This window comes from Pongo pygmaeus, chromosome 6, assembly GCF_028885625.2.
Source record: "Pongo pygmaeus isolate AG05252 chromosome 6, NHGRI_mPonPyg2-v2.0_pri, whole genome shotgun sequence".
NCBI lineage: Eukaryota > Metazoa > Chordata > Mammalia > Primates > Hominidae > Pongo > Pongo pygmaeus.
The window spans coordinates 134,269,611-134,291,485 of record NC_072379.2 but is presented as its reverse complement, the minus strand read 5'-3'; positions in this window follow the sequence as shown (position 1 = coordinate 134,291,485).

The following is a 21,875-nucleotide window of genomic DNA, read 5'->3' as shown; positions in this document are numbered from 1 at the left end:
TGAAAGCTGTGGTTATGGCTGGTAGAACAGGAGGTTAGTCCATGCCTGTGAGCTGCAAGTGTTGGAATTGTTTCAATATCTTGAGGCCGCTGCTTGTTTAGTGGCTGGAGAAAAGGAAGACCCTTGTGGCAGTTGGACATGGTTTATTCTTTAAGGGTAGGGGTGCATGACTTAACTCTTCTCTGGCATGGTCCTAGGTCCTGTTGATAATTTGGTATCTTATTGCCACAAAGAGTCTGCTCCGTCAGGCTTATGACCTCTGTTGTAGCATTAATGCTGGTCAGTCATTGTGTCTAAACTGCAAAAAGGAGGCAGGTGTAATAGGTGTGTCTGATCTCAGTTCCATGATAGCCAGGAATTTAGTTTTTCAGGATTCTCTGGGCCCCCCTTGGCCAAGAGGGGATCCGTTCAGCCAGTTGGGGGGCTTAGGATTTTATTTTTAGTTTACACACCTCTCCTGTGTCTATTCCCCCCAGGGTCAGATCAGGGCCCAACATGACACATATCAGCCCTGCCAGTCTTGATGTACTGGTCTGGCTCATGTGGTTCCAGTGGTCCTGTCTGGAGGGAGCCCAGCCAGGGGCTGTGAAGCCGAAGAGAGGCATGGAAGGAAGGCCGGTCCTGGCCCCCAAGGGCCCCATCCCCACTGCTTAGTGCCCTTCTGCCTGGTCCCGGCTTCCTCTCTCTGCTCAAGGTTCTCACTCGAGTGTTCTTGAATCAGATGGGACCACAGTGACTGGAACCTTAGCCCGGGAACCCTAACAATGTGGTTCTCCCCTTCTTCCAGCTGCTGTTCCTGGACTGATCTGTGTGCCCTTGAGGCAGTTACCTTGAGGCTATTCTTAAGATGTTATTGTCAGGCAAGTGGCATCCTGTCCACTCCTCATGCTATCCTCTTTCTCTGGGCCTTCTCATCCACGCCTATGATGTCAGTGACCATGTACGCAGAGTTAACTCTCAAAGTTGACATCTCCATCTCTCTCCTGGGAGACGCTTTGTATGTATATATGCCTCCTTGACATTCTCACTTGGATGTCTCAATTCACCTTGAACTCAACAACTGCATTTATGTTCATCCACTCCAAGCCTGGGCCTCTTCCAGTTTTCTCTAACTCAATACAAATCCCCACCTTCCATCACATCAAAAAGCCCCAAAACCCCATGTCATCTCTAATACTTCCTTCTCCCTTATTCCACCCCATGGCCAATTCATCACCAAGTTCTGTTGACTTTACCTCCTAAACATCTCTTCCCATTCAGTTTTGCCCATCTTCACCTTCACCATCACTTTGGTCTGAGCCACCACCTTTTATCATCTAGACTCCTGCAAGAACCTCCTCCCTGGCCTTTCTGCATTCATACTTCCCCTTTCTACTCTGTTCTCTACACAGCAGCCAGCGCAATCTTTTTGGAACATAAACCTGCTCATATCACCTCCCTATTTAAAGCATATTCATGACTTTCCATTGCTCTTTAGATAAAAGACAAAACTCTTAACAAGGCCAACAAGGCCTTGCATATCTGGCCCCTGCCCACTTCTCCAGCCTCAATCTGCAGCCCACTCCTCCTCACTCCCTGCACTCCAGGCTTCTTTTAGCTCCTTGAGTGTTTTTGTGCCTTTGCATAAGCTGCTTCCCCTGCCTCAAACCCTCTCAACTCATCTACCTATATCAAAGCACAGTCATTATTTTCTCAGGGAAGCTCTTTCTGGCTTCCTTGACTAGGTAAAAAAATCTTCTTATAATAGTCTCACAGCACCATTTGCCTGTTCTTCATAGCACTTATCACATCTGGAATTACGGATTGATCTGTAGTATTATTTGATTAATGCCTGTCTCTTCTACCAGACAATGAGTTTCATGAAGGCAGGGACCTGTGGGTCTGTTTTTGCTCACTGTGATATACCCATCACCCAGCACGATGCTCAAATCATACAAAGTGGTAGTAAGTGCTCTAGAATGTGTTGAGTGGATGAATGGTTGGGTGGCTGGAAGGAAGAAAGAATGCAGTGAAGGAAGGGATGCCTGTTTCCTAGGCATGCTCGAACAAAACCCCACAGCTAACATTCTCTGTTAGGTTTCTGTTATTAGTTGCAAAGGCTTTGTAGATTGGGAATACTATCTTTTATCTCCTTGCCTTCTTTTTGTAGGAGAGAAGAGAAATCGACCATTTGATAAAGGCCAGGACTTGAGCCTTGCCTCAGGGAAACAGCATTAGAGACTCGGGATGTCACCTGTGGTTGGTGGCTGTGTGAGCTGTGGCCTTAAAGCCCCTGAAACAGCAGACATGCAAAGTCAGGCCCTGCCATCGACATCCAGTCTGGCTCACCCTTTCTCCCATCCTAGGATGTCAGCACCATGGACAAGACCCAAGCCCAGCCCTGGAAGGTAGGGTCTGTGGGGAATTCTGGTGAAGCAGGGGGCAGGCCCGTGCCTGTCTCTAGGTGGAAGGGAGCTGGTGTATGTTTCTCCACTGGGTGTCACTGCTGCCCTTGCTTTCTGTCACCTGAGGCTCTGGAAGGCTGCAAGGTGATGAATCAAAGGGCGCCCCTCCCCCTCCTCCAACAAGGGATGGGGAAGGAATTACCTGGATCAATTTAGAGAATGCTGGCTTGCGGCCCAGTTATGGGTTTTAGTTCTCACATGCTACTTACCACACAGTGGCCCCATTTGACCCCAGTGGTAATATTAGGGTCAGAGAAAACTCTCTGATGGAACAACGTGCAGCTGTTTCCTGCAGCCAGGACTTCCTAACATGTCCATGTCATCTCCTGCAAACATCTGAGCGGGGTGGTGGCATGAGCACTCCTGAGAAGGTGGAGGGGTACGGGGGGCTCGGTGCCTCTGCCTCCCTGTGGGCCTGTTCACTCATAGGGGCAGCACAGGCCAGTGCGTGCTCAGTGTGCCTGGCCCTTGGGGCTTTCCATGGGGCCAGGGCAGGTACACAGAAGGAGCAGCTGCAGAGCTACCCCGTGGCACCTGCTCCTGGTGGAAGCACAGGGTGAAGAAGATGGAGCCAGCTGGGAGGATGAGAGAGAGGTGCTCACTGCTCTGTGGAAGCCATCCTTGGAGGGCTCAGGGGTTACTGGGACAAAGACGGCTTGAGAAAGTGAAGGGGCAGCTTTTGTCGTGGCTCCTGCCTCCAGGGAGAGCCTCACCATGTGTTGGCATGGTGTGGGCTCACCCTCCGGGACTCTGAATAGCAGCACTCTCCCCCTGGGGACAGGCTAGTGCTGTGCTGCCTGTTGGCCCCCAAAGGAACCTCAAGAAGCAGGTGATTCAAGCTGCAGCAGCTTTCCTCAGTGCTAAGCTACTTTGCACCCACTTTCCTCTGAGATCTTTGGCACCCTCTCTCTTCTTTCTCAGCTCCAAGGTCAGTTTATTTTCCCTGTCAAGTGGCAGAGATTGTTCAGGAAGAATGAATGGGAGGGTTTTATTTAACGCTCTCCATTCTGTCTCCCAGAAGTCTTCCTTTGCCCTTTTCCACAGACTGTTTTATGGAGGAAGAGACTGTTGAGGCCATTACAAAGGGGATGGGCCAGGTGGAGCGGCTTATGCCTGTAATCCCAGCATTTTGGGAGGCTGAGGTGGAAGGATCACTTGAGCCCAGGCATTCAAGACCAGCCTGGGTAACAAAAAGAGGCCTCATCTCAACAAAAAAATTTAAAAATTAGCTGGGCATGGTGGTGGCACACCTGTGGTCTCATCTACTCAGGAGGCCAACGCAGGAGTATCACCTGAGCCCAGGAGGTTGAGGTTGCAGTGAGCCAGGTTTGCGCCACTGCACTCTAGCCTGGGTGACAGAGTGAGACACTGTCTCAAAAAAAAACCAAAAAAACCCAACAACGGAAACAAAAACAGAGGGGATGGTGGCAAAGGTAAGACCACTGGGTGACTGCTGCGGTGAGCAGTGTACTGGTGAGAAGCCCAAAGTCTACCCATCTAGCATTGTATTATCTGTCTTTTCTTATTTTTCGTATGTTTAATGATCTGGGATTTGGGGCTCTCTGACTGGAGACAGTCTGCCTTTCTAGAGCAATTCTTAGAGTGTTTTTAGAGGTAGCAGATAACTTCCCTTCAAGCCTGCCTGTCATTTGCAAACTAACCAATCCAGAGCCCATACTCTCAACCACCTCCTTTATCAGGCTGAGCCACTGTCTTCATGCCATAAACACCCTAGGGCCAGGTGGAAGACAACTAGAGACAGCCCTATACCTTAGAGCCTGCCAGAATTATTCAAACCAGCCAATCCTAAGCCTGCTCAGCTGCTTAGCCTGGGTCACCCATACTTCCCCATGAAAACCACAATCAAGGTTTTTGCCTACACTTTCTCCCCAATCCTTCTGCCTTCTGATGACTTTGGTGCTTCTCCGTGTGGCTCTGCATGGCATGGTGTGCTCCCTCCTCTTAGGAACTGTAATAAACTATCTTTTCAATGGCTGTCATGTCCTGATCTGCCAGCCTCACCATAACCGAACAAAAACAAAATCTCAGGTACATTTTAAAATTAGCAAAGGAGATGAAGAAGGGCCTTGGTAAAGCCATGCCCCTTTCTGAGCAACTGTTTCACCCTCTGAAATGGAAATCAGATTTCTAAAGTGTTAGAGAAAAGCCCATCCTGTGACTTCCCCTGTGGCAATGAGAGCAGCAGCTCCTGCTTTGGGTGTCTACCCACTGAGTGGCCAGCCTCACATTGTCCATCCTGAGCGCAGGCACAGAGGATTGGAGCGCAGCCCGTGCTTTCAGAGATCCCCTGTTGTTTTATAGTCAGAGCCTGGGACAGTGGAAGGAGGGCCCTGAGGCCTACCTCTTTATGGACAAAGAACTGGCCCGAGAGAGCAGAGACACCACTCAATGACTGACGCATGCTGAGTCAACTTGGATAATCTGAGCCAATCCAGTTGCTATTGGCTGTGTACCTACTTGTGTATGAGGCGCTGTGTGGGAGGGGAGTGGTGAGCAGTGAGGCTTGGCAGAGCCAAATCAGGTCATGAAAGACATCATAGGATGCACTAAGGATTAGATTTACTTTATCCTCAGGGCATGGAGGAGTCAGGAAGAGTTTTTTAAAACATTTTTCCTTTGTTCTTTTTATTTATTTATTATTGATATGGTTTGGCTGTGTCCCCATGCAACTCTCATCTTGAATTGTAGTTGCCATAGTTCCCGTGTGTTTTGGGACAGACCTGGTGGGAGATCATTGAATCATGGGGATGGTTTCCCCCATACTGTTCTCGTGGTAGTGAATAAGTCTCATGAGATCTGATGGTTTTATAAGGGTTTTCCCCTTTCACGTGGCTCTCATTTTCTCTCTTGCCTGCTTCCATGTAAGATGTGCCTTTCACCTTTTGCCATGATTGTGAGGCCTCCCGAGCCACGTGGAACTGTGAGTCCATTAAACCTCTTATTCCTTATAAATTACTCAGTCTTAGGTATGTCTTTATCAGCAGCATGAAAACAGACTACTACAATCTTTTTTTTTTTTTTTGACACGGGGTTTCACTCTGTTGCCCAGGCTGGAGCACAGTGGCATGATCTTGGCTCACTGCAGACTCTGCTTCCTGGGTTCCAGCGATTCTCCTGCCTCAGCCTCCTGAGTAGCTGGGATTACAGGCATGTGCCACCATGCCTGGCTAATTTTTTGTATTTTTAGTAGAGACAGGCTTTTACCACATGGGCCAGGCTGGTCTCGAACTCTTGACCTCAGGTGATCTGCCTGCCTCAGCCTCCCAAAGTGCAGGATTACAGGCATGAGCCACTGCGCTTGGCCTACTACAATTATACTTTTAGAGACAGGGACTGGTTTTGTCACGCAGGCTGGAGTGCAGTGGTGCAATCATGTCTCACTGCAGCCTTCAACTCATGGGCTCAAGCAATCCTCCCACCTCAGCCTCCTGAGTAGCTAATACAAGTGTATGCCACCACGCCCAGCTAGTTTTTGTAATTTTTTCTGTAGAGATGGGGTCTCGCTATGTTGCCCAGGCTGGTCTCAAACGCTTGGCCTCAAGCAATCCTCTCGTCTTGGCCTTCCAAAGTGCTGGGATTACAAAGTGCTAATGTGCCCAGCCAAGAGTTTTAAAAGGGAAGGACATGACCAGATTTATGTTTTAAGAGTTTACCCAGACTTCTGTGCATAAAATCAATTAGTGGAAGAAAATAGGCTGTGATGTGACACATAACGAAGCCAGTATAGAATTGAATAAGAAGTAATGAAGGGGCTTAGATGAGGTTAATATATTTGCTACCATCAGAGAGAATGGAACACACATAAGAAATATCTAGAAAGTGAATTTGGTGGAACTTGGGAACAGTTGCATATGGTGGACCAGTTTACAAGGCTGATGCTCAGGCTGTGGCTTGGGTGGTTTGTTGGATGTTGGATTAACTGAGACAAGGAGACTGACCAAGTAGTTTCCCTCCTTCTCTGGGCTTTACTTTCTTCTATAGTTCCTTCCTCCTTTCATAGTCTAGATTTCTACTTCTCAGAAAATTTCTCTGCAAGATGGTGGAGGCAAAATGTGGGAAGGGATGTTGACATGAATAGGCCCTGTTAGTCTCTGAACATCTTGCCAGGCTGGCCTTCAGCAGAGGACTGAGGACAGGTGGGTCTTGGTCAGAGTGGGGCAGAAACCACTATGAGAACCACCTTGTGTGCTTCCCAGGAGAAGCAGCGGCCTGCTCTTCAATTCATAGGCCAAACCAGTGCTACTCTGTTACTTTAGAAGTGATGAAAGAGAAGATGAAGATGTAACTGTGAGCAAGATATATTTAGGTCAAACTCCTATCGAGAAGAATTGAGGGGAAAAAAAAGGCCTGAAGCCAAAAGCACCATTCTCTTCTTATAAAGCCAATCATAGGAATTCCACATGTCAGATCTTAGAGGTCTCTGGCCCTGGGCCCCACACCTCTCAGCTGCAGTTGATTCACGTAGAGGAGCCAGTGCTGCACGCTACAGTGGAAGGACATTGTATTAGTCCATTTTCATGCTGCTAATAAAGACACACCCAAGACTGGGAAAGAAAAAGAGGTTTAATGGACTTACAGTTCCATGTGGCTGGCGAGGCCTCACAATCATGGCAGAAGGCAAGGAGGAGCAAGTCACATCTTATGTGGATGGCAGCAGGCAAAGAGAAGAGAGCTTGTGCAGGGAACTCCCCTTTTTAAAACCATCAGATCTCATTCACTATCACAAGAACAGCGCAGGAAAGACCCACCCACATAATTCAATCACCTTCCAATGGGTTCCTCCCATGAGACATGGGAATTGTGGGAGTTAAAATTCAAGATGAGATTTGGGTGGGGACACTCCCAAACCATATCAATCACGCAGGAGCTAGGCGCTCCTCAGCCCTGGGCTCCCACATCCTTAGCTGCAGTCAACTCTGTCTAGCGATGGAGCTGGGTGCCAGGACACCACTGCTGTAAGGACAGCACCAGGGATGGTACAATGAAGGGTATGACCTTGGGCCTCCTCCTTGAGGGCTGATCCTCAGTGTGAGCATTTTTCTGCAGGTGGCATGCAGAAAGGACAAACACTCTGATTCTGTCCCATCCATGGCCTGTATGACCACAGTCACAGTCTGCAGAAATGTTCTGGGATCTGGTGGCTCAGCCCTCCTTTCTTCTTAAGGTGCCCATAAAAAGTATACATTGAGTCAAAACTGCAGACGGGCCACAGGTCAAATCAAGGTTTTTGCCTAACTTTTATTGTGAACCTCCATTCTGCTGGGGCTTTGCAAGTTCCCTTTTAAAACTCTTGGCTGGGCATGGTAGCACTTTGTAATCCCAGCACTTGGGGTCCTTACCGTCTCTGGGGTTTGCAGCTAAGCTCCAGTTGTAGTGCCAAGGCATTAAAGAAGGTCCCATCTGGCCCTGAGTCCCAGTCCTCAGGTGTCCCTGAGATGTCTATCATCTGTGTGGTCCACATTCTTCAGTTCACGTATGTCCCCACTGAGAAGGCCCCATCAGCCATCGTGACCAACTCTGAGTCAGGCTTGAGGACCCAGGAACCAATCATTTGACTGCTTCTGTGTCCTGTGGGAGTGCTGTTTGTGGCAATGACTCTCTGGACCCATCACACAGATGTCCCCCTCTGTGGGTTCTTGCTGTCCCCTCTGGACTCTCACCCAGGAATGGGGCACAGTTACCTCTTGGGAACATACCAACACCCAGCTGTCTTTATGTTCCTTGTCTCACGATTCACCTCCCAACCCTCCAACCAACTACTTGCAGGGAGAAAGCCTTTCTCTATAAATAGTGCTCTTTTCTCTGAGGTAGCCAGCATTAACTCCTGCATGGGTAAGACCTTCAGATGCAAAGAAGCAAAAAAAAAAAAAAAAAAAGCAAGTGACAGGTATACAGGTATTTTGCTGTCTGTCCTCTCGCAATGAAGGGAAGGAATGAAAGAGGAAAATACTTGAGGAAAAAAATAAATTATTATTCTTCAAACATTGTTCTTCCACAGTTTTCTTCCCAATAAGTCTGTGTCCCCACAAAGAAGAGGGGAACTAGGCTCTGCCCAAATTGAATATCCCTGGTCAGTGGCTGCTCCACTCAGACTGCTTGCTCTGTGGGTGAGACTTTCCCAGGATCTCTCAGGACAGCTGAGGAGCCTGCACACTGGGCAGAATTCTCTCCTCCCTCCTCCTGGCTGGGGGCCTGTTCCCGTTCTCTCCCTTGCTTCCTCTAGCCTTGCTGTGGGTTCAGATTTCTCCCCTAGCTCAGTCTCTGCCCTGGGCCCCCCAACCTCTTGCTGGGTACTGAGGCCCTTTGGTCTTGGCTGCTCAGTTAGAGGTGCCCCCACCTGATAGCTGGTGACACCTGCCAAGTGCCAGCCAGGGCTGCTGGCTCTGGTAGAAAGCCTCTTGCCCCAGAGGGCAGACCCCGACAGGTGCTTCAGAACTTCCCCTGGAGGGAAAATTTTCTCTGCAGGAGGAAGGTCAGTTCTTTTAGAAATTCTCAGTCTGGCATAAAGGGCTTAAAAATCATCCTTTGGCTGGGCGCGGTGGCTCACGCCTGTAATCCCAGCACTTTGGGAGGCTGAGGCAGGGGGATCACGAGGTCAGAAGACCGAGACCATCCTGGCTAACATGGTGAAACCCCGTCTCTACTAAAAAATACAAAAAATTAGCCGGGCGTGGTGGCAGGCCCCTGTAGTCCCAGCTACTCGGGAGGCTGAGGCAGGAGAATGACGTGAACCCGGGAGGCGAAGCTTGCAGTGAGCCAAGATCGCGCCACTGTACTCTAGCCTGGGCGACAGAGCGAGACTCCGTCTCAAAAAAAAAAAAAAAATATCATCCTCCATGCCCTTCTCTTTCTAGATATTTTCCTGGGAATCAGGAATTAATCTGGTCCACAGCCTCTAGTCGTCTTCATCACCCCCTTTCTTCATCCTGGCGATGGCCGTGAATCTGCTGAAGGCATTTACAGTGGTCTGTCGGACCCTCTCCCATGCAGCTTAGGGAGTGCACTCTGAACCCGGGACTCCTAGAGGTACACGATTCTGCCTGGACTCCCCACTGCCTCGAAGGCATGGCTCTGTCTTGGTTTGTGACCATTCCCCGATACAGACATGCTCTGCCTGAGGGGTCTTTGGCCAACCAGGTTGAGTCTACACACTGAAGGGTAGGACTCTGAGTCTGCAAAATCAGGGGTGCAAGAAATTACTCTTTATTGCTCTAAAACTTCGTGAAGTGAGGATTCCTGCCAGCTTCCCTTGGAGTGGTGTCCTCTAGGACAGGTGGGGAGGAAAGAAGGAAATACCCACACTGAAAATGTGCGTTCATAGTTCATACCGTGTGATAGCACAGTAAGGGAAATGTGCTGACTCCTCCAACCCAGGATATCCCCATCATGGTAACTAGGCAGTGACTGCCTCTTTCTTGCATCTTCCTCCTGCCATTCTTTCCTTTCCTTTGGAAAAACTGCCCCTTGCTCCTTCTATGTGATTCCTGGAGAGCTGCCACTCATAGGAACCCACTTCCACCCCCACTGGCTGCCTGAATGGGTGGGCGCATTACCAGCCTGGGCCAATCAGATCCTGTCTCCTTGGAATTTGACTGTTGAGTGATGGCACAAGGAAGAGAGGGTGGATGGAGCTATGTCACCTGAAAGTAATACCCTATAAGAGAAAGTCCACAGATTTCTGCCACTGTGATCTCTAGAGCCACCATTTCTATCCTTCCCAGTGCCTGGTTGTTGAACTCATTCGATGAGCACCCAGTGTTCTTTAAACGCATATTTGTTTCTTGCTTAAGTTGGTAGAGTCAATTTCTATGACTGCCAACTAAGAACCCTAACTCTATCTTCTGGTTTACACCTCTCAGGTGCCCTCTGGTTTCTAATTTCTCTGATGGCCAGGCAGTAGCAGGATGAAACATGGGTTGCCAGGAAGGGCTTTAGAATACTGTCCTCTGGGCATGTGGGTAGCAAGCAGCCAAAGGAAGGCTGCAGGCTGGTCCTCCAGCCAGGGTGAACAGTCAAGGAGGCACACTGCTGGACACCTTCAGGGTGAAGTAGTCTATTGGTCCAGGACCTCTCCCTCCAGACACATCTCTTTCTGAGAATCCATTCTTTCACAGGACTCTGCTCTGTCCGACTTATGGGAGCCCGACCTTCCACTCTGAGCCTTGGTGAACCAGTGTGGGGAAACCCAAGCACAGTATACAGGAAGAGCTGGAATCAGGAAGATGCCAAAGCTGGCTGCAAGACCTGCTGCTACAGAGCAGGAGCAGCTTAGGGCAGTAGTTACATTTTGGCAACCTGTTTTCCGGTTTGGAATCAGCATGATGATATTAGAGTAGTGATTTTCAACCATAGATACTCAGTCAAATCATCTGGGTTTAAAACAAAATCAAAAGCTGTTGCTGTGTGTATGGGGTGGTGGGGAGTCAATTAAGTGGGAATCTCTGAGAGCTGAAGCAATATGCACCCAGGACTGGGAATTGCTTCCGACCAAGTGAACCTGTATAAGCCCTGATCCTGCTGCATTTATGGGAAAAGTTTGGGCTGGGCCCTGGGCTCTGTGTCCTGGCCCCTCAAGGAAAGTTGCTGGCTCCCATCTCTGAACCTCTCTTCTGAGCCTGTTTGCTCTCAATTAGTGCCTTCTGCCCCTGGCCGGAATCTTTGCACCTGGTTCCTGCCTTTTCTAAATGATACTAAGGAAGTGTGGGTGACCTGACACCATAAGCTGATTTTGCACCTTAGTTCCACACGTGCCAGCTCCATCCCCTCCAGGTGTTTGTTCCTGGCTCCAGGGACCCTACCTGGATATTCTTCCCTGGGCCCTGCTTGTCCAGTAAAAGACCTTGGAAATGGAGAGACAGAGACAAGCTGAAGGGTTAGCAGAAACAGTTATACAAGAACAGAGGTGGAAGATTGTAAATGGCAAATTGCCCATTATGACTGTTCCTGTTAAGCAGCCGTAGAGTAATGTCTGTGTTCTCCAAGACTGAACTCAGATAAAAGCTTGTAGTGTGTTTAATCCCAGAAGAGAAAAGCAAAGCTCTTATCAGTTGAAGAGAAGAAAATAGTTCTTAAAAAGTATTTAGTTATACTAGTTGTTTCTGCTTATTTAAACCATGTCTACATTGTATATTAGTTAATAATAAAGATTAAAAATTATATGTTGAAGACTTAAAATTGTGTCTTTCTTTTCTTTCTTCTTTCTTTCTCTCTCTTTCTTCTTTCTTCCTTTCTTTCTTCTTTCTTTTGTTCTTTCTTTTTTTGAAAAAAACCAACACTATATTAACTATAGACTTTGGGCAATAATGGTAAGACAATGTTCATGTGTGGCTTTATGTACACTGGCTGTGTTAAATTGGTTTAATTCATCTGTCTACTAGAGGCTTGATAGCAGGAGACAGCTTGTGGAACAAAATCAAGAAATTAAAAGATGACCACCATCACTGCTTTTGTGAAGCTGAATGATCTGTGTGCAGATACTGAGTTAGGATGGGCAACAAAGTCTCTATTTACTCTGAAATTCCCCTAGGGAATATTCTGGCTAATTGGAAGGAATATAGTTATTAACATACGACTAGAAAAAAGATGATTTATTACTGTAATAATACTGTCTAGACTCAGTACCTGCTGGGTGATAATAGATTTTGGTCCCAGAATGGAAGTACCCAGTATTAGACTTTGATAAAATTAGAGGACCTTTGTCAGAGAACAAGGAAATGGGACAAAATACCCCACACCCACTCTTTTATGCTATTGCAGAATCAGGACTCAGGATGGGAAAGGGGCCACAGGATACTAGCCATGCAGGGAGATGCAAAGAAGGTACTCCCACATAGTCAAACTCAGGAGAAAAAGACAAGAAAGATTTAGCCTTTTTATAGGCATTGAACCCGGCAGCCACTATAGGTCTCATTGAGGCAGCTCTGGCTCAGCCAGTAGCCACCCTTCCCCCTGACCAAGGCAGACCCAGAGACTTCTTCCAGGGATGCTGTGGTAGCTCCACCCATAACACAGCCCATTCCCATGGGGCCAGCAGCTGCTTTCTTAGCTGCCATGCCAACTGCTTCCACCCCACATTATGAAGAGGTAGATTTGAAAGAGGGGGCCACTTCTGAGTATGATGAGGGAGCTGGAATGGTCTTCCCCTCAAAGATCTGGCAGGGCACCCAGTTTGGACAGGGCAAAAGTAGGAATGGGGCAGGGCAATTCCCACTTAGGAGATTACCAGTAGGAGGTTTAGATAAAAATAGACAACCTGCAGGACACTGTTAGACATATAGCTCATTTTTAACATATGACTTATTGAATTAGAAAAATTCCAATCCACCCTACTGGGAGGACCCCAAGAGGATGGCAGACCTTTTAAAATCCATTTTCGCCACCCCTCAATCCACCTGGGCAGATGTACAGACCTTCCTGAATATTTTTTTTTTGGCAAATAAAAAGATATTAGCAATTAAAGAGGCAAATGAGGAGGTGCAGAACCTCCATAAAACCAACCCATAAAATACTCAATCCTGCCATGGACATTCCAGGTACAAACCCTCATTGGGACCCCAACCAAGCAAATGGTATGGCCTGCCTAGAACACTAATGTAAGTGTGTCCTAGCTGGACTCAGAAAGGGAATACCCAAGCAAAATTGCCCGAACAAAGTCCAAACAGTCATCCAGAAGGCAAATGAGGATCCTTCTGAATTCATAGAACAAATCTACCAGGATTTTTGTAGAAATACAGGCATAAACCCTGAGAAGTCTGAGAACTCAAGGCTACTAAATGTGACTTTTATTCAGAGAAGTGCCTCCAACATAAGGAAGAAATTAGAAAAATATGATAAGGTGCTGGAAATGATCCCAGATCAGTTGGTGGATATTGCTTTGCAGGTGTATAACCAGAGAGACCACAAGGGAGAAAAGGAACAACAACCTGGCACTGCATATATGGCACAGGCAGGGTTCCTCAATGCCCTAGGAACCAGGGCGAGCCCCTAAACCACAAAAAATGTGCTTACTGCATGGAGGAAGGCCATTGGAAGGCCAACTGTTCAAAACTAAAGGAGACAGGGGGCCAAAGAAAATCAGGATCCATCCAGGAAAGAGGTCATAAACAGATGCAGGGACAGAGATGTGATAATTAATGGGGATGCCCACGGGCTCCCTTAGGTCTTACAAAACCAATTAACACTTCCCTAGAAGAGCTCTGGATATTATTGACAGTGGAAAGCAAACTTATTAATTTCCTGGTTGATACAGGGGTTTCATACTCAATTCTTAACACCCCAGAAGCACAGAGCACAAGAATAACAGCAACTGTGACAGGAATAGCAGGGAGTATCCAGCAAAAAGCCTCTTTTCAACCTTTGAAATATAAGTTGGGGGATCTGGAACTAAGGCATGGTTTATATATATGTCAGAATGCCCCATCCCTCTGCTTGGATGAGGCCTACTATGTAAATTAAATGCTCAAGCAGCCTTCTCTCCTGAGGAACAGCAGTGATGCTTGCAGGTTCCCCCAGAGCAAGCACTTTGGTTATAGATGTTGCCTACCCTCTAAAAAAAGGAAGAAAAACTTTTCCCTCCAGAAATCTACAAAAAAATGAGCAGTTATGGCAGATAGAACTCTGGGAAAAGCTAAAAATGTACAGCCAGTGCATATAGAATTAAATAAAGGGGCTAAGGTGCCCCAGAAAAACAAAACCCACTAAAAAAGAAGGCCTTAAAAGAAACACAACCAATTTTGAAAAAATTTTTAAGGTATGGGCTAATTCATCCTTGCAGGTTCCCATATAATACCCCCATTCTGCCTGTAAAAAGGCCACACTGTGATGCAAACTGATTTGTCCAGAACTTAAGAGCAACTAATGAGATAGACCAGGATATTCACCCAACTGGGTGTAACCTTTCTACTTTACTAACTGCTATACTTGGAAACTACAGATGGTTTTCAGTGTTGGACCTTAAAGATGATCTTTTCTGTATTCCAATTGAGGAAGCAGCTCACCAGTTATTCACTTTTAAATGTTAAGACCTGGAGACCAAAGTGACTTTCCAATATTGTTGAATAGTACTGCTTCAGCGGTTCAAAAACTCTTCCACTGTTTTGGGGGAAATACTGGCAAGAGATTAGAGACTTACAACTAGATGAAGGAGCTTTGCTACAATATGTGGATGGCCCTGATTATGAGAAGTACCTATCGCTATTCTAGTCCTAAATCACCTGGCTCAATGTAGGTAAAATGTATCCCCTGTGGATATAAGATATCCTAGCCGACAGCTTACATTTGCAAACAAAAGGTCATTTATCATGGCTTCAAGTTAAGGCTAGACAAAAGGAGCCAAATGACTGATTGAAAACAGGCAATAGCAGCCATCAAAGCCCTGGAGAAGAGGAGGCAATTGCATGGATTCCTGGAAATGACCCATTTCTGTAGGATCTGGATTCCAATTTTGGGCTGATGGCCAAACCACTTTAGAAAGCCTTAAAGGGACTAGACTCAGAGCCCCTTTAAGGATAAATTAATAACAACCCCAGCACTGGGGATACCAGGCCCCCAGAAGCCATTCAAACTTTATATCCGTAAAAAATAAGGAGTCAATTTGGGCGTGTTAATTCAAATGCAGGAGGCACACTGCAATCCATAGCCTGTTTCTCTAGGCAATTGAATCAGACAACCAAGGCATGTCCAACCTGCCTTCAGGCAGTGGTAGCTACCTGTATAGTTTTGCAAGAGGTAGAAAAATTTTCCCTGGGACAGTCAGTTACAGTGTTGGTGCCCCACCAGGTATTGACTTTACTAAAACAAAAGGGAGATTATGGCTCACTGCAGGGCAAATGGGCAAATACCAGGCCATCCTCTTGGATGACCCAAATGTTACCCTGCAAACTACTACACCTCTAAACCCCACAACAATGCTCCCAGCTACAAGACCCAATTCTGATTTACAGCATGGCTATACAAAAATCCTTAATGCAGGCCAGGCGAGGTGGCTCACCCCTGTAATCCCAGCACTTTGGGAGGCCGAGGAGGGTGGATTGCTTGAGCCTAGGAGTTTGAGACCAGCCTGGGCAACATGGTGAAACCCTGTCTCTACTAAAAATACAAAAATTATCCAGGTGTGGTGGTGCATGCCTGTAATCCCAGCTACTCAAGAGGTTGAGGTATGAGGATTGCTTGAACCCAGGTTGCAGTGAGCCGAGATCGCACTACTGCACACCAGCCTGGGGGACAGAGTGAGACTCAGTCTCAAAAACAAACAAAAAAAAACTTTTTTGTATATGCAGTCTTTTCCAGCAGACCAGACCTGGCAGACCAGCCAGAGATCGGGAACTCTACACCAGTGGGAGCAGTTTCATGGAGGATGGACAGCGCCAAGCCAGGTATGCCATGGTAACTATCAACTGGGCAAAAGAACCCCTCGCCCTTCCTGCTGGTACCTCTGCACAAAAGGCTGAGCTAATTGCCCTCATCAGGCCCATGGAGCTATCCCAGGGAAAGTGGTTACACTGATTCTAAGTATGCCTTCATGGTAGTGCATGCTCATGGGGCCATCTGGAAAGAGAGAGGCCTCCTGACATTAGGAAATAAAGACATTAAACACCCAATGAAAATTTTAGCTCTACGAGAGGCGGCTGCTCTGCTCACCCAGGCCTCCATTATGCATTGCCCCAGGAACCAAAAAGATGACTCATTGACAACTAAAGGAAATTAGGCAGCTGCCGGGAGCTTTAATTCCCCATTTGGACTTGTCAGATTTCAAACCCTGTTACACTGAGCAAGACAAGAAGCGTGCCTGGGGACTAGGGATTTGATAAAACAGACTCAGATCCATTCTGGAAAACTGATGCCTAGGGAATAGTCTTACTCCCCGAGGCCCTGGTCTATCCAGCTTTAAAACATTTGCAGGAAAGAACACACTATGAGAGAGGCACCCTTGCAGACCTTGTGTGGCCCCCACCTTTGGAAAGCTATTCAGAAAATTACACAGGGGTATGTTTTGTGCACCAAAAATAACCCCAAGACCAAACATAATCCTGCCAACAGAGGAATGCAACACAAAGAACTGTGCCCTTTTAAAGAGTGGCAGGTGGAATTCACTCAGATGCCTACAGCCAGTGACATAAATTCCTCCTGGTATTTTTTTTTTTTTTGAGATGGAATCTCACTCCGTTGCCTAGGCTGGAGTGCAGTGGCTCGATCTTGGCTCACTACAACCTCTGCCCCACAGGTTCAAGCGATTCTCGTGCCTCAGCTTCCCAAGTAGCTGGCACTACAGGTGCGTGCCACCATGCCCAGCTAACTTTTGTACTTTTAGTAGAGACGGGTTTTCGCCGTGTTGGCCAGGCTGATCTCAAACTGCTGACCTCAAGCGATCTGCCTGCCTCGGCCTCCCAAAGTGCTGGGATTACAGATGTGAGCCACTGCGCCCGGCCCTGCTGGTATTTATAGACACCTTTTCAGGATGGGTAAAAGCATACCCCACCAAGTCCAAAAGAGCCACAGAAGCAGCTAAGACATTATTCAAGAAAGTCATTCCCAAGTTCGGACCCCCATGCACTACAGAAAGTGACAGCAGTCCTTCTTTCATTTCAGAAGTTACCCAAAAGGTAAGTCAAGGATTGCAGAGCAAATGAAAACTACATTCATCATCGAGACCACAGTCAATGAGAATGACAGACAAGATAAACCACTCCTTAATAAAGACAGTGGCCAAACTCTGGCATAAAACTAATCTGAGTTGGGATAGGGTTTTACCTATCGCCTTGCTCCTGGTCAGGGTGGCACCCCGAAGCAGGCTTGGGTTAAGTCCCTTTAAAATGATATAGGAGAGGCCTTTTCAGACCCCTTTGCCAGAAACTCCGTCTTTGGATGTGGTCAGTAAGGCCAGAGAAACAACATGTGCAGCAGTTGGGACAGACGTTGGTGGCTGGTCTGCGAGGATGGGGGACTGTGGTGGGCAGTGAGGTGGCTCATTACTCTGATCCACTCTGGCCAGGCCTTCCCACGGCAACCAGTGGATGTTGGTCCTGCTCCCAGTCCTGGCCTGGCAACTCGCCCAGCCCAGGGGATTGCAGTCTTATTGCTTTCAGGGGAACTCCATAGCGGCAGGAGCTCCTGCCTTCCTGACACCCAGCAGTTCCCATCTTACTTCTGGGGTGAATGTGGGGCCCTAAGAACAACGGTGGAGGATCCACACTTCCTCCATGGCCACACGTGCTGAATCTCAATCAGAAGCTCTCTGGGCCATGGGCCATCTCCTCCGGAGCCCCTACCCAGGCCCAGAGGGTCTTCACTCACCGTCCTCTGTATGCCATGGGCTGTGGAACAGCCTAGGTTTGAATCTCAGCTCCTACATTTATTGTGAAACTTGAACAAAAACGTAACTCAACAACATCTGAATTTCTTTCTTTCTTTTCTTTCTTTCTTCCTTCCTTTCTCTCTCTCTCTCTCTCCTTCTTTCTTTTTTTTTTTTTGAGACGGTGTCTCACTCTGTCACCCAGGCTGGAGTGCAGTGGCATGATCTCGGCTCACTGCAACCTCCGCCTCCTGGATTCAAGCGATTGTCCTGCCTCAGCCTCCTGAGTAGCTGGGACTACAGGCGCGCACCACCACGCCTAACTTTTGTAGTTTTAGTAGAGACGGGGTTTTACCGTGTTGGCCAGGCTGGTCTTGAATGCCTGGCCTCAAGATCAATCTGCCTCGGCCTCCCAAAGTGCTGGGATTACAGGTGTGAGCCACCAGGCCTGGCTGTCTGAATTTCTTAATCTATAAATAAAGATGTGAATGCTAGGTGTGTCATGAAGATGAAATAAGACAGTCCATATAAAGGCAGAGCACGGTGTACAAAGCCAAGTGTTCAGTAACAGTCAGTGACTTAGCAGCTTTTGACTGTCTCTTCATCTTGGTTTTTCCTGTCACAGGCCAAGCCTAATCTGTCTTCTCCTTCTTCAAACATCTTCTGAATCCAAAATATCTAAGACAGGTCTCCTCAATCACCTTGGAAAGTTTATTTTGCCAAGCTTAAGAATGTGCCGGGACACAGCCTCAGGAGGTCCTGAGGACATGTGCCCAAGGTGGTTTTATACATTTTAGGGAGATACGGTTGTGGGGTGCATGGGGGTTCCAGGTCATAGGGGGTAGATAAGGTTGCTTTGTTTTGAGTCCTTGATCAGCCTTTCACTGAATACATAATTTAGTTTGGCTCATGAATCTGCATTTTTTTTTCTTTTTTGAGACAGAGTCTTGCTCTGTTGCCCAGGCTGGAGTGCAGTGGAACAATCTCAGCTCACAGCAACCTCTGCCTCCAGGGTTCCAGCGATTCTCCTGCCTCAGCCTCCCAAGTAGCTGGGACTACAGGTGTGTGCTACCACGACCAGCTAATTTTTTATTTTTAGTATAGATGGGGTTTCACTGTGTTGGCCAGGCTGATCTCGAACTTCTGACCTCAAGTGATCCACCAGCCTGGGCCTCCTAAAGTGTTGGGGTTATGGGCGTGAGCCCAGCCAGAATCTGCATTTTTACATAAACAATAGGGCAGAAGAAGCAATCAGACATATATTTGTCTCCGGTGAGCAGAGGGATGACTTTCTGTCCCGCACCTATGAAGATCAGCCATCAGTTTACACTGCTAGGGTGAAATTCCACAGAGCTGTTTTAGGGTAAAGATCTTGAGGTCCACAAGGAGTTTCCCTGTGGGCAAATTGCGAGTGAGGTATGCAGTGTTTTTATCTTTGCAGCTATCTTATTTAGGAAAAAATGGGAAGCAGGTTTGCCTGAGGCCAGCTTGACTTTGCCCTTGGCTTAGTGATTTGGGGTCCCAAGGTTTATTTTCCTTCCACAATCTCATCGTCATGTTTTTTGGGGCTTCTTTTGGACCAACTCCCATTGACTTTTATGTGGGTCCTGCCATGCGCTTCGTGAACCTTGGGAGCCAGTGCCGCCCTTTCCAGAACATTCTGCCACCATGAGGAGCTGGTATTTGCTTGCTTTGGACTTCATGAAGTGGGGTTTGATCAAGAGCTTTTGAGGAGGGGCTTTCAAGTGTTCTGTGCAGAATAACAGCGAAACTACACCTTCCTAGACTTCTCTCTTTAGAAGGCAGATTATCAGGTGTTTCTGGGTCTTTGGGAAACAAGCACAAAGGGTTAGAAGCATTTGTCTCTCAGGCTCTCACCTGAGCCTTGTGAGGCCTTTGCCCTACCCATAAGCCTTAGCAGCTGTGGCCAGGACAAGGCGTAATCTTCTTCCCTATTAATCATCTCATTAGGCATCTCAGGGGTCAGGCTGTTCCAGCTATTTTGCAACGGTTTCCATTCAGCTCAACCAGTCACAAGGAATCAGCTTAGAAAGTGGAAAAGCCTCTATGTTCCAGCCAGAGCCTCACCTTCATCCCCCTCCTTTACTGCCCCCTGGACCCTAGATTCCAGAAAGTGCTCTTCTGCTACCCCCTGATGGGCTGTCCTCCACTTGGTTTCCTGAGTGCTGTGGGGGATCATTAACTCCTCTGCAGCTATCAAAACTTACGAAACATTTCCTGCAACCAAATGCACCTTGGTTCCCTGCAGGACAGGCTGGGGTGGGAGTCTGTTATAGATGAGCAGGCAGGTAGGAGCTGGAGGCCCCTCCCTCCTGAGGGCTGCCTGGGTAGTCCCAGGACCCGCCCTCGGTGCAGAGTCTTGCCTAGAGAAGTTAATCTCGGGCTCCTGCAGCAGCTTCACCTTTTTTTTTTTTTTTTTTTGGTGTTCCCTGTCCTGCTTCCCCAGAGGAAGCCAGAAGAAGAAGACCCCAGTTGCCATGAACTCTGCCGTCACCAGCCGTGAGCACTCCACTTACACAGCGAGGCCGGCCCGGTGGGAGACAGAGGGAGAGAAAGATGGGGAGCAGGAAGAAGGGCTGAGGGGAGGTCCTACTGCCCTGACTCCTTCTTAGTGCTAAGTCCAAGCCTCATGCTTTAGATCAGGGTTCAGATGATGAGACCCGGGCAGCACTCCCTCCCCACCTCCAGCGTTAGTGCCCCTTAGTGTCACCTGTGGTCACCATCACAACAGACACAGAATCTGCCCCGAATAAACGGTAAATTGCAAAGGAGGGGGGGAGATTTGGAAGATTGGATTTCCTGGTAATTCCGGCAACTGATCCCGTTTGTGACACCCTAATGCACAGGGTGGATCTGTTGAATCTGAAGGCCTGTTTTCCAGATTGCATTTCAGTTTCTTTTCAGAAGCTTTTTCTGAATGGAAGCAAAGTGAGAGAGAGAAAGAAGTCACTTTTATCAAGCAGCCAGTATGCCCTAAGCACTTTCTGAACTTTATTTTCTTCCAAACAAGCCAATGGAAACAGGCACTTCTGTTCCCATTTTACAGATCAGAGACCTGAGGTCCAGAGAAGTCAAGTCACAGTGACTCATCTGACAGTCTCTCTAGCTGGGCCCTGAGCCCTGGCCCCACCACCCCCTCCAACTTATTTTGGCCACTTGAACATAACAGGGTGGACCTGGTGGGGAGACCCTCTGTTCTTGCCAATACCCACTGCATGGGCCAGTTCTGCAGCCCTAATCAGGCCCAGGCCAGATGTCTGGGGACAAGGACCACCCACGATCCGGGCTGGGCTCTCAGGCTTCCCTGGAGCCTGGCTGCCGGCCCCTGCCTGCTGCTGGTCAGCCTTCCAGCAAAGAGCCACAAGCATTCTCTTCTGAGAAAGTGTGGGAGGCACCAAAGAACTCACGTCACTCAGCGGAGGTGCCACTAGCTCTTGGGAGCCAAAAACAACCCCTAAACAGCAACAACACAAAAACTTGGGAAATGAGTTGAAGATTCCATTTTCTGGAGACTGTTGTGTATTCCTACATTTCTGGCTTCCCTGAGGCAAACTTGAGAGTGGGGGTTCTGGGCACCTATCCCTCTCCTTCTCAGTGGCCTTTCTTCCTGCTGTTTTTCTCACAGCCTCAGATCAGCACCCAGATGACAAAGTCACCGTTCTGAGATGCTGCTGGTTTTGGGGAGCACGTTGCTCTGCTGGAACTGGGTTATAAACTGGGGAAAGGCAGCTTCCCGACCCTGAAAGCTTACAGCCCAGCTAGGCAAAAGCAGGAAGAGGCGGCATCTGAAAAATCTCTCTGAAACAAGGCAGAAAATGGCACAAGATGCACCAGAGATAAAGGCCACGGGCAGGTGGGGAATCAGGAAAGGGGACGGGGGAGGAATTTGAGCTCTTCCAAGGAGGCCGCGAGTACAAGAAGCAGGTGGTGGAGATGGAGGGGCGCCCGGGATGAGCAAAGGCACTGAGGCAGGACCACGGAGGCCGCACTGGGAGAAACCTGGACAAACCCACTGGCGAGAGCCAGGTGAACGGGAGTGTTAGGAAACGAGCCCAGGTCAGGTGAGCCTTGGAGGCTGGAAAAAAGGAAAGGCTGTATGG